At 45.9% G+C, this 14,874-nt stretch overlaps 1 protein-coding gene across 2 annotated transcripts in view; it reads left to right on the top strand.

Moving 5' to 3' along the window:
• cd63 (CD63 molecule) overlaps nt 1-14,874 on the top strand; it is a 70,080-nt gene that overhangs the window by 41,217 nt on the left and 13,989 nt on the right. The gene's annotated exons all lie outside the window — the stretch shown is intronic.

The following is a 14,874-nucleotide window of genomic DNA, read 5'->3' as shown; positions in this document are numbered from 1 at the left end:
ACGGACCTGCACACAGGCGGCTCAGATCTAATAGTCGCTTTTCGCTGACCGAAGCAGCAGTGAAACTCAGCGTCTACCTGGGCGACTGAGAGCCCTCTTTAGGAATTCACTGCTCACCTCCGTAGTATGAAGAAGAGGCTAGAAAAGGTGCCCTAAACATTGCCTGCTTCATTACACTCTGGCCAGATTATCGCGGCTGGCGGGGATCCCATCTTGGCAGTCGAACAAACACAACAAAATGCAAGGTGACACCGCTCACCATTGGCACTTGGAAAGTGCGCGCACTATTGGACAACCCTACAGCAAACAGACCAGAGAGAAGAACAGTCTTAGTTGCCAGAGAGCTTGCAAGATACAACATTGACACTGCAGCCCTGAGTGAGACTCGTCTTGCCAACGTAGGTCAGCTGACTGAAACTGGAGGCGGATACACTTTTTATTTCTGGAGCGGTCGCGGCAGCAATGAGTGTCATGCTGGAGTTGGATTCGCCGTCAGGAGTCACCTTGTTCAGAAACTTGCCAGTCTCCCCAAGGGTGTGAACGACCAGCTCATGACACTATAGCTTCTGCTACAGAACAGAAGTCAAGCCACTCTGATCAGCGCCTATGCCCCCACAATGACCAACCCGGACGTGACAAAAGACAGGTTCTATGAAGAACTAGATGCCCTACTATCAGCAGTGAGCAGCACCGACAAGCTGATCTTGCTCGGCGACTTCAATGCAAAGTAGTGTGCAACTCTACAGCCTGGCAGGGAGTCGTTGGGAGTCATGGAGTGGGCAAATGTAACAGTAACGGCCTACTCTTACAGAAGACCTGTGCAGCACACACCTCCTCATCACCAACACAGCTTTCCACCTGCCTACCCATAACAAGACCTCTCGGATGCACCCCACTCTAAGAATTGACATCTTATCGACTATGTCATTGTCAGGAGAAAAGACAGGCAGGATGTCAGAGTGACTAAGGCCATGTGTGGTGCTGACTGCTGGACAGATCACAGGCTCATTGTCTCCAAAATGAAGCTCTGCATCTGACCCAAGAGGTGACCACAAGGAAGCAAGGCTATGAAAAGAATCAATGTGGCCAGGCTGAAGAACCCCAGCATTGCTTCAGCATTGGCTGAAGATTTAGAAACCGAGCTTGCTGACCTACACCTTGCAGGCAGTGCTGTGGACGACTGGGATCACTTCAGGGATGCTGTCCATTCATCTGCACTGAAGATGCTAGGGCTCTCTACCCACAAGCAGCATGACTTGTTCGTTGAGAATGATGAGGAGATACAGGCTCCACTTGTTGAAAAGCACCGCCTTCATCGTGCCCATCAGCTGCCAAGAAAAACGCCTTTACCAGTGCTCGCAGGACAGCCCAGAGTAAACTGCATAAAATGTAAGATGCCTGGCTGAGCGCCAAGGCAGATGAAATACATTGATATGCTGACAGAAAGGACTTGAAACGATTCTATGAAGCCCTCAACACTCTCTACGGACCTCAGTCTCTCGGGAGTCTCTCTTTCCCCCCCCCTCCTGAGTACAGATGGTACAACTCTCATTACAGAGAAGGCTCAGATCCTGCGGAGATGGGCTGAACATTTTGAAGCCGTCCTCAACCGACCGTCATCTATTAACGATGAGGCGATAGGATTCCCCAGGTCGAGATCAACAGCACCATGGATGACCCACCGGTAGCAGCAGAAGTCACAAAAGCTGTCAGCCAGCTATCCAGTGGCAAAGCCCCAGGGGCAGACACCATACCTGCAGAGATTTAAAGCCAGTTGTCCTGTACTTATAGAGAAGCTCACTGAGTTGTTCCAGTCTTGTTGGAAGCAAGGATCCATTCCTCAGGGACTTAAAGATGCATCCATCGTACACCTCTACAAGAGGAAGGGCAATCAACAAGTATGTGACAACCACAGAGGAATCTCGTTGCTCTCCATCACAGGGGAAAAACTCTTGAGTCCTGCTAAATCATCTGGTCACTCATCTGGAGCTGGGCCTGCTGCCAGAGTCACAGTGTGGCTTTCACAAAGGTCGTGGGACTATTGACATGATTATTGCTGCGCATCAACTTCAGGAGAAGTGTCAGGAGCAGAATCGCGAACTCTACACAACTTTTGTTGACCTCACAAAAGCCTTCGATACTGTCTGCCAACAAGGCCTGTGGAGGATCATGTCAAAGTTCGGCTGCCCCACCAAATTCATTCAGATGGTACGCCAGTTCCATGATGGCCAGAGTGCTGGACAGCGGAGAATCCTCTGAGACGTTCCCAGTCACCAGTGGCATCAAACAGGGCTGTGTGCTCACACCCACACTGTTCAGCATGATGTTTACTGCCATGCTGAATGATGCCTTCCAGGACAGTGATGCTGGAATCGGCCTCAAGTACAGAGTGGATGGGAAGCTCTTCAACCAGAGGAGACTTCAAGCTGTTACCAAAGTGAAGGAGACTGTTCTGAGAGACTTCCTCTTTGCCGATGACTGTGCCCTGTATGCTGGCTCGAAGCCAGAGATGCCAGTCAATATTGGACAAATTCTCCACGGCTTGTGACAACTTTGGACTCACCATCAACATCAAAAAGACCGAAGTCACGCACTAGCCTGCCCCTCATGCACCGTACACAGAACCGAAAATCACAGTCAAAGGACAGAAACTACAGGCAGCGGACCAGTTTACTGACCTTGGCAGCACCCTCTCCCGAGCAGCGACTATTGATACAGAAGTTAACTGCAGAATAGCAAAGGCAAGTTCTGCTTTCGGTTGACTGCACTCCACTGTATGGGAACGCCAAGGAATCAGCCCAGCAACAAAACTGAAGGTCTACAGAGCCGTGGTACTCACTACCCTCCTGTATGCCTGTGAAACGTGGACTGTGTATGGAAGGCATGCAAGACAGCTCAACCATTTCCACATGACTTGTCTTCACAGAATATTAGGCATCAGGTGGCAAGACAAAGTACCAGACACTGAAGTTCTCTCCAGAGCAAGTCTACCATCAGTCCACACACTGCTGATGAGAGCACAGACCCGGTGGGCAGGTCATGTCATCCGCATGCCAGACCAGCGCATACCCAAGCAGCTGTTTTTTTTTAGTGGGGGGGGGGAGTTCTCTGCTGGAAGACGCTCGCATGGAGGGCGGGAGAAACGTTACAAAGACACACTAAAGGCCTCCCTGAAGTCGCTTGACATAGACACGACCACCTGGAAAACGCTGGCACAAAACAACACTACCTGGCGCGGCCTCATTCACAAGGGCTGTCAAGCTTACGAAGCAGGGCGCATTGCTGAAACACAACATAAGCGCGAGCTGCACAAGTGCGGACCCACCAGTCACTCCCTGCTAATGTTTTGAAGTGTTGGCAGAAAGAAATTTCATCTCACCCCAAAGCCTCATCCTCTCCATTTGAGAAGAGGGTGACCTCCAGTGCCAATCTGGCCTGCCTTCAGGGAAGGAGCATTCTGCCTAAAGTAATAGCAGTAGTCACCAAGCTGTCTACTACAGTGAAAGTCATCTGAGAAATAGTACCTGGCCTCTCTTGCCTTCTGAAAGTCCTTTTCCTTCCACACCCCCCCCCCCCCAATCAAGAGGGAACAGTACAGCATCCTTAAATATGGCTGCCTGCAAGTGTTTGTATTCATCTTGAATCTAGATGTGGTAATATTGACCCTGCAGGTGCACAACAGACCATTTTCAGTGTAGACTAGTGTCAGTCAAGGCTGTGCCATTGCCCCATGCTTTTCTCATCTTATTGCACTGTGCCCCTTGTCTCGCCCTCCCAGTAGATGGATCTGATATACAGGTCAAAAAGGAATCTCTTCAACAAATGGTGCCATCACCTCAGCTTGTATCATTGAGTTGTAGTGCAGAAGAGGCTGAGCTCCCAAGTTGTCATTCTTCTTGAATACCTCAGGAGACAAGAGAATAGACCTTGGCAGTATCACAGCCCTGCCTGTCACCTATCCCCATTGCCACAAGAGATCTTAATGCTGTGTACACCATGCAAAGCATGAGGATGTGATGACTATTCAGGCCTACACAACCTTGGAGGCCAATGATTGGATGCACTGCCATGGTCAACCACGGTAACGGAGGCCACAGCTGCTGCACCTGCCACGATGGGCATGTCCTCACGAGTTTAGAAGAATGGGGGGGGGGGAGAAATCTCATTGAAACCTTTTAAATATGAAAAGCTTAGATGATGTGGAGAGGATGATTCCTGTAATCGGGGTGTCTAGGACCAGAGAGCACAGCCTCAGGATAAAAGGATGTCCCTTCAGAACAGATGAGGAATTTCTTTAGCTGGAGGGTGGTGAATCTGTCAAATTGCCAAGTCATTGGGTATATTTAAAATGGAGGTTGATGGGTTCTTGGTTACTAAGGGTGTCAAAGGTTACAGGGAGAAGCCAAATGAGTGGGTTTGAGAGTTGCTCCTTGTGTCTTATGGATTGTAATTCCTCAACCAGCCTGCTCCTTTTATTCAATTCTGTACTCTGAGAATCCACGCCATTGCCCAATAAAGCATGGCCGCTTTTCCGTGTCTTGGTAAGCACTTCTCGAAGGCACATGTTGCTGAAATTCCCCACTACTTCATTGTACCAGCACTGCTTCTGGCTGCCTGAGGATAAGTAGGTATTGAACATAGTCTATTCAAGAGCGCACAAGCCCAGTGTGAAGAGCAGAACAAACCTGTTTGCCCTGTCACAAACTCTGCTACCTCCAAACCCAAGTGTAAGCATGTTATCCTCAATATCACGAGACTGCCTGAAAAGTAGCGGTCTTTTGATCTTGCGCATGATCTTTTTCTGAAGGAGCTGGTGTATTTTTGAGACAATACTCCTAAAAGCTTTAATCCTGAGTGTCTGTGCTGGAAAAATCCCAAACTAGATGGTGACATGCTTTTTAAACAGCTCTTCCATTGATGTGGTTTAACAGCACTTTTCAATCCTATTGATTGTCATTAGTTATGCTGTTTGATGGTGAGCAGTTTCCTTAGAGGAATAAATAGGTTCTTCTGCGTGATCACAAGGCAGAGGTTTGTAGGCTCACTCCTGATATCCTATCGATTCTAAAGAACAGCCAACAAAGTGTGGGAGAAGTGAACTCCTGTTTCTACTGACAACTTACAACTTTCTCTGCATTTGAATAAACTTTGTCTGACCCGGAGCTGCAGTGTTGAATTTTGAACTGCTCTTCTCCCATCCCCTGGTGCTTGCACAAGTGGCTGTCCTTCAGAAATGGGCTGTGTGATCTGGGGGAGGAGGGCTGGTTATTGGAAATTAACAATGTGGAGCCAGTGTCTTGTCTGTTTAGTTGATGTTTCATTGTTCCTAACATCCCTTCATTTAAAATTTGAATGCAGGCCAATTCTGTTCAATCTCTCTAATGGCAGATTTGCCATATTCCAGAACCAGTTTAGTGCAACCCTGCACCCTCACCAATGTAAATTGATGATCTTTTGGGTAAGGAGACCAGACTTGTAGAGAGTACTGCAGGTGCTATCTCCCCAAGACCTGTGCTGTTGTATGACATCATTACTCTTGTGCTTGATTCCTTTTAAGCCAGCGTGCTATTTGCCTTCCCAATTATTTTCTAGTTTTCAGTGATTAGTATACAAGAGTGCCTGCTTCTTTTTGAACGCACCCATTCTATAGGAAGGATGTGATTTAGCCAGAGAGGATGCCGAAAAGATTCGGAGGATGACTAGCTTGAATTAAGGAGAGAATGGATGGGCTGGGACTGTTTTCTGGCATGAAGGAGGCTGAGGTGTGACATAAAGGCTTAAAATTTAGATAGTTGTATGAGTGGTCAGGATATGGAAGTCTAAAACTATAGGTCATAGAGAGGAAAGGGGAAAACTGAAGGGCATAAAGGACAGGGAGGAAAAGATTTAAAGGGGGCCTGCAGTTTCTCTCTTCCTCCCTCCCCCCTGTAGTCTGAATGGAATGAACTGCCTGAGGAAAGTATTAGAAGCGGGTATAATTCTCAGCTAGGGCAGGCTTTGATCTGGGCCAGACACAGAAATGGGGCTAACTCAGAAGGCACTTTAGTCAGCATTAACAAGTTGGGATAAAGGACCTGTTTCTTTCCTGTATAACTCTGGCCCAACCTCTTTTAAAGTTTAAATGTCTTGTACACAAAATGGATGACTTCATATTTCTGCCAAACTTTTCCACTGGCTCTTGTCAGAATCTCCTTAAAGATTAGCTTTGTCACATACATCAAACAGTGAAATGTTGTTTTGCATCAACAGCCAATGCAGTCTGGGGATTATGATGGGGGCAGCCTACAGGTGTTGCCACGTTTCAGTGGCAACATGGCATGCTCACTGATGCTTTGGAATGTGGGTGGAAACCCCTGTGATCCTTACAATGGAAATTGAATCCCAATCGGTGATCGCTGACTGTAAGGTGTTGTGCTCCGTGTAATGCCAATGTGCTGCTCCCTTAGACTCCCTGTTTGCAAACCCACCCAGTTTAGAATCATCAGTAAACTTTAGAAATTACCTTTTGCCCCCTCAGGCAAAGCATCGATGGGACCCTGCACTAATCCTGGTACCTTTCACTGTGTACAATGATTAATGACTCTCCTTTTTCAGTGGAATTAGAGTTGAACCCATGTGCAGTTTTGTTTTCATCACACTGTGTTGGGGCTGTTCGAAGAAATAGATTTTTGCTCTGGTGTATTACCAGTTTACTTGTTGTAACATGTAAACTCCTTAACCTGTGCTGTAATATCTGCTTGCTCAAGTGGCTCAGCTGGTAAACCTGAATGAACTGGGTTGTTTCTTAGTCTCAAACAACAGGAATTCTGCAGATGCTGAAAATTCAAGCAACACACATCAAAGTTGCTGGTGAACGCAGCAGGCCAAGCAGCATCTGTAGTAAGAGGTGCAGTCGACGTTTCAGGCCGAGACCCTTCGTCAGGACTAACTGAAGGAAGTTCCAACTTTCAAATCCCTTACTCACTCTTCCTTCAGTTAGTCCTGACGAAGGGTCTCGGCCTGAAACGTCGACTGCACCTCTTCCTACAGATGCTGCTTGGCCTGTTTCTTGGTCTGCTGCTTCTTGCTTCAGCATCAGTTTTGCCTGTGGGTTGGGTGAGTGGGAATAAATGACAGCTGTGATTTCTGCTGCATGGCTACAGGGTGCATCTTGGCTTTCTCCCGCTCTCCACTGCTGCAACTTTTCCCTTGTGTGCCAAGCAACCCATGATGGGTGGGCAAGGTGAGTGCAGTGGGTTGGCAGCAGTTATTTTAGTCACTGGTGGCCCTACTGTAAGCTTCAGCTTTTGAAGATTTGTCCCAAGCTGGAAACCTGAGAGGAGGGGGAACAAAATACTCACCGAGTCGGGCAGTATCTGTGGAAATGTCTTTCAAGCTGAAATGTTAACTTTCTATTTCCACTTGCCCAGCTTGTGCTGGAATGTATGGTGGCAGTTGCTGGCACCTTGGGGGCCCCCCCCCCCCCCTGCCCCAGCACATCTTTGGGTGTGTAGGTGGTTATTACAAACAATGCATTTCACTGTTTTGATGTCCATATGACAAATAAACCTGAATCTTGATCTTCTGGGCATATCCCAAAGCTCTCCATTTTTTTGCAACTGACATTCCTTTTGCCCGTGTTCTCACTAACCACCTGTATTTCATATAGCTTTTATAATCAAAGCCATGTTCTCCTTGCCCAATTGTCCTCACTAACCCATCAAGCTGATTTACCTTGTGAACAGAGCAACACACAATGCTGGAGGTCGGGCAGCATCTGTGGAAATGAATGAACAGTCGATGTTTTGTGTGTTCCTCTGGATTTCCAGCATCTGCAGAATCTCATTTACCTTGTCTACAATTTATGCTCATAGCAACAGTGTGGCCATTAGTCTTTGCCTTTTGTGCTTTTCAATTTCTTCCTGCAAATTGAAACTACCTTGTTTTCCCAGTTTAATCGGAAACATTAACTGTTTCTCTCCAAATGTTGCTTGACACTGCTGAGTGTTCCCAATATTTCTGTAATTCGCAGATGCTTAGACCTTCGAGGAGAACCCAGCTGTGCTGGCTCCTAAGATGACTTAACCAGAATACCTCCATCAAGGGGGTTCATGTCAATAAATTAATCCTCCTTTCCCAAGAAGCAGGAATTTCATCGGGGTGTGAAGATGACGACCAGATTCATATCCAGGGTGAAGCAAACTGACTTGGAAGTGTCAAAATTTTTCTTCTGGGTAAAGAGCAGTGGAAGTGCTCTTCCTATTTGTGTAACAATGTGCTGTACAATTCAATTGTTGAGCCATTATTCATTGTTCCTGTCAAAAGCTCAAATGAATGTGTGAAAGTTGGACTTGGGTTTCTGCCAGTTGACAGGGACATGGATAATCTGCCTCTCACTTTCCGTACCATTTGCAGCCTGAATTCCAGAAATTGAAATATCTTCAGAATCAATGGCTGAACATCCAAAGTCAATCATAGAGCACTACAACTAGAAGCAGCCCCCTCAGCCCATCTAGACTGTGCCAAGCTGTTACTCTGTAGAGTCCCATCAACCTGCATCTGGACCATAGCCCTCATAGCTCTCCTGTTAATGTACTGAACATCACCTAAATGTTGAAATCAAACCTACATTCACTATTTCTTGCAGCTAGTTCCATAATCACACCACCCTCTGAGTTGAGATGTTCCCACTTGGATTCTCCTTCACAAATTTTTTTTCTTGCAACTCTATACCCCTCATAATTTTGTATATGTCTATCATATATTCCATTGTTCGTCTGTCCTCTAGGGAATAAAGTCCTAATCTATTCAACCTTTCCCTGTAACACAGGTGCTCAAGTCCCAGCAATGTCCTTGTTAAGATTTTCCCTGTACTCTTATCAATCCTATTGACATCTTTTCTGTAGGTAGATAACCAGAACTGCACACAATGCTCCCAATTTGTACAATTTCAACATGACATCTGAACTCCTGTACTCAATATTTTGATTTATGAAGGCTAATGTGCCAAAGCACTCTTGTAGCCCTATCCTGTGATGCCATTTTCAAGGAATTGTGGATCTGTATTCTGAATCCTTCTGTTCTACTGCACACCTTGGGGTGCACTATAGTTCACCAAATCCTTCCCTGGTTTGACCTCCAAAAGTGCAACACCTTGCATTTGTCTGCATTTAAAATCCATCTACCATTTTTTCAGCCCATTTCAGATCCCGCTGCCAGCTTTGATAGCCTTCCTCACTGTCCTCCACACACCCAATCGTGATGTCATCAGCAAATTTGCTGATCCATTTTACTGCAATCATCCAGATCATTGATGTAGATGACAAACAACAACGGACCCAGTACTGATTCCTGAACCGCATTAGTCGGAGGCAACCGTCTATCACTCTGTGGCTTCTCCCATGAACCCAATGGCAAATCCAATTTACTACCTCATCTTGAATGCTAAGTGACTGAACCGCCTTGACCAACCTCCCATATGGGACCTTGTCAAAAGCCTTGAAGTCCATTTAGACAACATTAACTACCTTTTCTTCATCAACTTTCCTGGTAACTTAATTGTTTTTTTAAAAAAAAACAACTTAAGATCGGTTAGGCACAACAAGCCCTACACAAAGCCTTATTGATTATCCCTAATCAGACTCTGTCTGTCCAGATTCTTTAGTCCAGTCATTTAGAATACCTTCCAATGATTTAACCACTACTGGTGCCAGAGTCATCAGCCTATAATTTCCCAGTTTATTCTTGGAACCTTTCTTAAATGACAGAAGCACTTTGGCTATTCTCCAGTCCTTCAGCACCTCACTCATGGCTAAGGACATTTTAAATATCTCTGCTTGGTCCCTTGCAATTTCTGAACTAGCTTCCCAAAAGGTCACAGTGAACACCTTAGGCTCTAGAGAACCTTAATTTCTTCAAGACAGCAAATACCTTTTTGTAATCTGTGTATGGTCCTTGACCTCACTGCTATTTTGCCTCAGTTCTATAGACCCTGTGTCCATCTTCCAAGTATATAGAGATCGGAAAAAATCCATTCAAATTCTCCATCTCTTTCATCTTCATACATTTTGTCCTTTGCTATCCTTTTGTTCTTGATACATCTGTAGCAGCCCTTGTGATTCTCCTAATGTCTTGTTTGCCATAGCAACCTCATGTCTTTTAGCCCTCCTGATTTCCCTCTAGTGTTCTCTTGCTTGCATTCAAGTGCCTCATTAGTTCCTTGCTTGCCTATACCTGTTATGCAGCTCCTTAACCAGCGTTTCAATATGCTTCAAACTAAGGTTTCCTAAGCCTGTTAGCCTTGCCTTTTATTCTGACAGGAACATACATTGTACTCTTAATTTCACTTTTGAAGGCCTCCCACTTACTAAGTACACTTTTGCCAGAAAATGGCCTGTCCAGTTCAACACTTGCCAGATCCTTTCTGGTGTCATCAAAATTGGCCTTTCTCCAATTTAAAATCTCAGAGGACCAGACCTATCCTTCTCCATAATTACCTTTAAACTAATGGAATTATGATCACTCGATCAAGAGTTCTCCTCAGCAAACTTGTATCACCAGCCTTTTCTCTTTACCTAATAGGAGATCCAGTACCACACTCCCTATATGTAAAGGAAACTTTCCTGAACACATGGGACAAACTTTCCCATCCAGTCCTTGTATAGTATGGGAGTCCTAGTCAATAAGTGGAAATGCCTGTTATCTTCTGTTTTGCTTCTCTATATCATGCTGACTATTGGGTGGTCTATAATATAATCCCATTAATGCTGTCATCCCTTCTTATTCCTCTGTTCAATCCATACAGCCTCAGTAGATAAACTCTCCAGTCTGTTCTATCTGAGCACTGTTGTGTCATTTTCCTTGACTGGTAATGCTACCCCTCCCCCTTTAATACCTCTCCTATCATGTCTAAAACAACAGAATCCTGAAATATTAAGCTGTGAGTCCTACTCTCCAAGCAAGTCTCTATTGCTAAAATATAATCTCATGTGCTAATCCATACTCTCAGCTCATACACCTTGTCTACAATACTCCTTGCACTGAAATTGAAATAAATGCAACTTGGAATGTTCTTCTTGCCATGGTCAACTTTTCAGTTGCTGTCTCGTGTATGTAGGCTTAATGTAATTTCTCCACACCGCCCCACTCTCTGCTGCAGCATCTCTGGTTCCCATCCCCCAGCAACTCTTGTTTTAACACTCCAAAGCAGCAGAAGCAAAAGGGTATTGATTCCTCACCAGTTCAGGTGCAGACCATCCTGGCTGTACAAGTCCCACCTTCCCTGGAAGAGAGCCCAATGAAACATAGAAAACCTACAGCACAATACAGGCCCTTCGGCCCACAAAGCTGTGCCGAGCATGTCCTTGCTGCAGAAATTACTAAGGGTTACCCATAGCCCTCTATTTTTCTAAGTTCCATGTACCTGTCTAGGAGTCTCTTAAAAGACCCTATTGTATTTGCATCAACCACTAATGCCAGAAGCCCATTCCATACACTCACCACTCGGTTTCTTTTTTTAAAAAAAACTTGCCCTGACGTCCCCTCTGTACGTACTTCCAAACGCTTCAAAACTGTGCCCTCTTGTGCTAGCCATTTCAGCCCTGGGGGAAAAAGCCTCTGACTATCCACACGATCATTGCCTCTCATCTTGTACACCTCTATCAGGTCACCTCTCATCCTCTGTCGCTCCAGGGAGAAAAGGTTGAGTTCACTCAACCTATTCTCATAAGGCATGCTCCCAAATCCAGGCAACATCCTTGTAAATCTCCTCTGCACCTTTTCTATGGTTTCTACATCCTTCCTGTAGTGAGGTGACCAGAACTGAGCACAGTACTCCAAGTGGGGTCTGACCAGGGTCCCATATAGCTGCAATATTACCTCTCGGCTCTTAAACTCAATCCCATGGTTGATGAAGGCCGATGCACCATATGCCGCCTTAACCACAGAGTCAACCTGTGTAGCAGCTTTGAGTGTCCCATGGACACGGCCCCAGGATCCCTCTGATCCTCCACACTGCCAAGAGTCTTACCATTAATACTATATTCTGCCATCATATTTGTCCTACCAAACTGAACCACCTCACTTATCTGGGTTGAACGCCATTTGCCACTTCTCAGCCCAGTTTTGCATTCTATCGATGTCCTGCTGTAACCTCTGACAGCCCTCCACATTATCCACAACACCCCCAACCTTTGTGTCATTAGCAAATTTAATAATCCATCCCTCCACTTCCTCATCCAGGTCATTTATAAAAATCACGAAGCGAAGTGCTCCCAGAACAGATTTCTGAGGCACACCATTGGTCACTGACCTCCATGCAGAATATGACCCGTCTACAACCACTCTTTGCCTTCTGTGGGCAAGCCAGTTCTGGATCCACAAAGCAATGTCCCATTGGATCCTATGCCTTCCTACTTTCTCAATAAGCCTTGCATGGGGTACCTTATCAAATGCCTTGCTGAAATCCATAAACACTACATCTACTGCTCTACCTTCATCAATGTGTTTAGTCACATTCTCAAAAAATTCAATCAGCCTTGTAAGGCACGACCTGTCTTTAACAAAGCCATGCTGATTATTCCTAATCATATTATAACTCTCCAAATGTTCATAAATCCTGCCTCTCAGGATCTGTTCCATCAACTTACCAACCACTGAAGTAAGACTCACTGGTCTATAATTTCCTGGGCTATCTCTATCTACCCCCTTTCTTGAATAATGGAACAACATCTGCAACCCCCCAATCCTCCGGGGCCTCTCCTGTCCCCATTGTGATGCAAAGATCATCGCCAGAGGCTCAGCAGTCTCCTTCCACGCCTCCCACAGTAGCCTGGGGTACATCTCGTCCGGTCCCAGTGACTTATCCAACTTGATGCTTTCCAAAAGCTGCAGCACATCCTCTTCCTTATTGTCTATATACTCAAGCTTTTCAGTCCACTATAAGTCATCCCTACAATTGCCAAGATCCTTTTCTGTAATGATCCAAAAATTTGAAGGCCACCCTTCTGTGCCATCGCCTTAACCATGAGTGAAACTATTATTTTTCTATTGTTGGCCTTGCCAGCGCCTGGGATGGACAGCAATCCTGAGATCACTTCCTGGGAAGTCCTGTCCTTCAGCTTAGTACCTAACTCCCTGAACACTCTCTACAAGACCTCATCATCCTCCCTCCCTTTGTCATTGGTACTGATATGGACCATGCCCTCTGGCTGCTCACCATCCTTCCACTTACAAATGCTATGGACTTTGTCTGAGATGTCCCTGACCATGGTACATGGGAGGCAACATGCCATCTGGGAATCTTGTATCTCATTCTCCTCCACAGGACCTCCTGTCTGTTCCCCTAAACGATGAACCTCTTACCACTACTTGCCTCTTCTCTTCCTCCTCCCGCCCCATCCTTTCTTTCTGAGCCACAGAGCCAGACTCAGACTCAGTGCCAGACACCTAACTGTTGTGGCTTTCCTGTTTTTGGTGGTGGGGTTGGGGGTGAACAAACTAGCAGTGTTCAAGACGATGTACTTATTGATGGGGTGGCCATAGTGGTACCCTGTACTGACTGCTTATCACCTTTTCCCACTCCATTGCCTGTGTACTGCACCTTGGGTGTAATTACCTCCTTGTCTTGCGAGACCATGGAGCCATGGATCTGCGCCTGGAAAGTCTTCACTCTCCAGGGCGCAGGCCTGGGCAAGGTTGTATGGAAGACAGGCAATTGCCCATGCTGCACGTCTCCCCTCTCCACGACACTGATGTTGTCCAAGGGAAGGGCAAGGACCGATACAGCTTGGCACCAGTGTCGTCGCAGAGCAATGTGTGATTAAGTGTCTTGCTCAAGGACACAACACGTTGCCTCGGCTGGGGCTCGAACTAGCAACCTTCAGATCGCTAATCGAATGCCTTAACCACTTGGCCAAGTGCCCACACATTACCTCCCCGTATCCCCTGTCAATCAACTCCTCAGCCTCGTAAATGATCCAGAGTTCATCCAGCTCCAATTTCCCTAACGTGGACTGAAAAGCTGCAGTTGCATGCACGTTCTAAAGGTGTAGTCATCAGGGACACTGCAGGTCTCCCTGTCCTCCCACATACTGCAAGAGCATTTTACTGTCTTGCTTGGCTTTCCCACTACTTCATTTGGGCAAAAAGAAAGGTTTCTGGTAAATTTCTATCTTGGCCTCCACCTCTCTTTGCCAAAGCTTCAAACTCTCTACTCTAACCCTGATCCTTATGCAATTGCTGCTCTGCTTAAACCTAACTACGTATTGGCCCTCGACGAGTACTTAATGTCCTGACTGGCCCCACTCGCTTTTGAAGTCTTGCTCTCGCTCACCACAAGCAAAGGTCCTCGGAGGAACAGAATGCAATTTCCTAATCGAGTTAAGAACAACCCAGATAAGACCAGTAGTGGAAAAATTGAGCTATGGCTTAAGGTAGTGCCTTCCAAGGGAATGGAGGAGTGAATTGTAGAAAATCATGGATACTTTCCCAGTGGGTGAGATTCTTTGCCTAAGTACAGATTAATGTTTGCTTATTGCTCAAAGCCCAGTTTAGGTTTGTGTAACTTTTTGTGGAGTTGTGGGCTACAGCTGTCTTGCCTCTGTAAGCACTTGCCATTGGGTGACCAAAGTCAGATGAGCATTTAGCTTCGGAAGCATTGCAGTGAATGACTTGTCTGTGATGTATTGTGGAAATTGTCATGACAAACGCTAATTCTCTTTAGTCCAGTTGTATCCTGGCTTTTACAAGCACTTCTAAATCCACTTGTTAATGTTTGCTATAAACCACTTTTTTTCCTGCGCATTTCTGATGTGTTGCTTTTCTCATTGCCTTTGTGGTTCAGTGCCTCATTTTTCTTTAATCCTGCAAAATTATATGAATCTATGTATATTTTTT

Source organism: Mobula hypostoma, chromosome X1 (genome assembly GCF_963921235.1).
Source record: "Mobula hypostoma chromosome X1, sMobHyp1.1, whole genome shotgun sequence".
NCBI classification, from domain to species: Eukaryota; Metazoa; Chordata; class Chondrichthyes; order Myliobatiformes; family Myliobatidae; genus Mobula; species Mobula hypostoma.
This window is presented reverse-complemented; position numbering and strand designations above follow the sequence as displayed.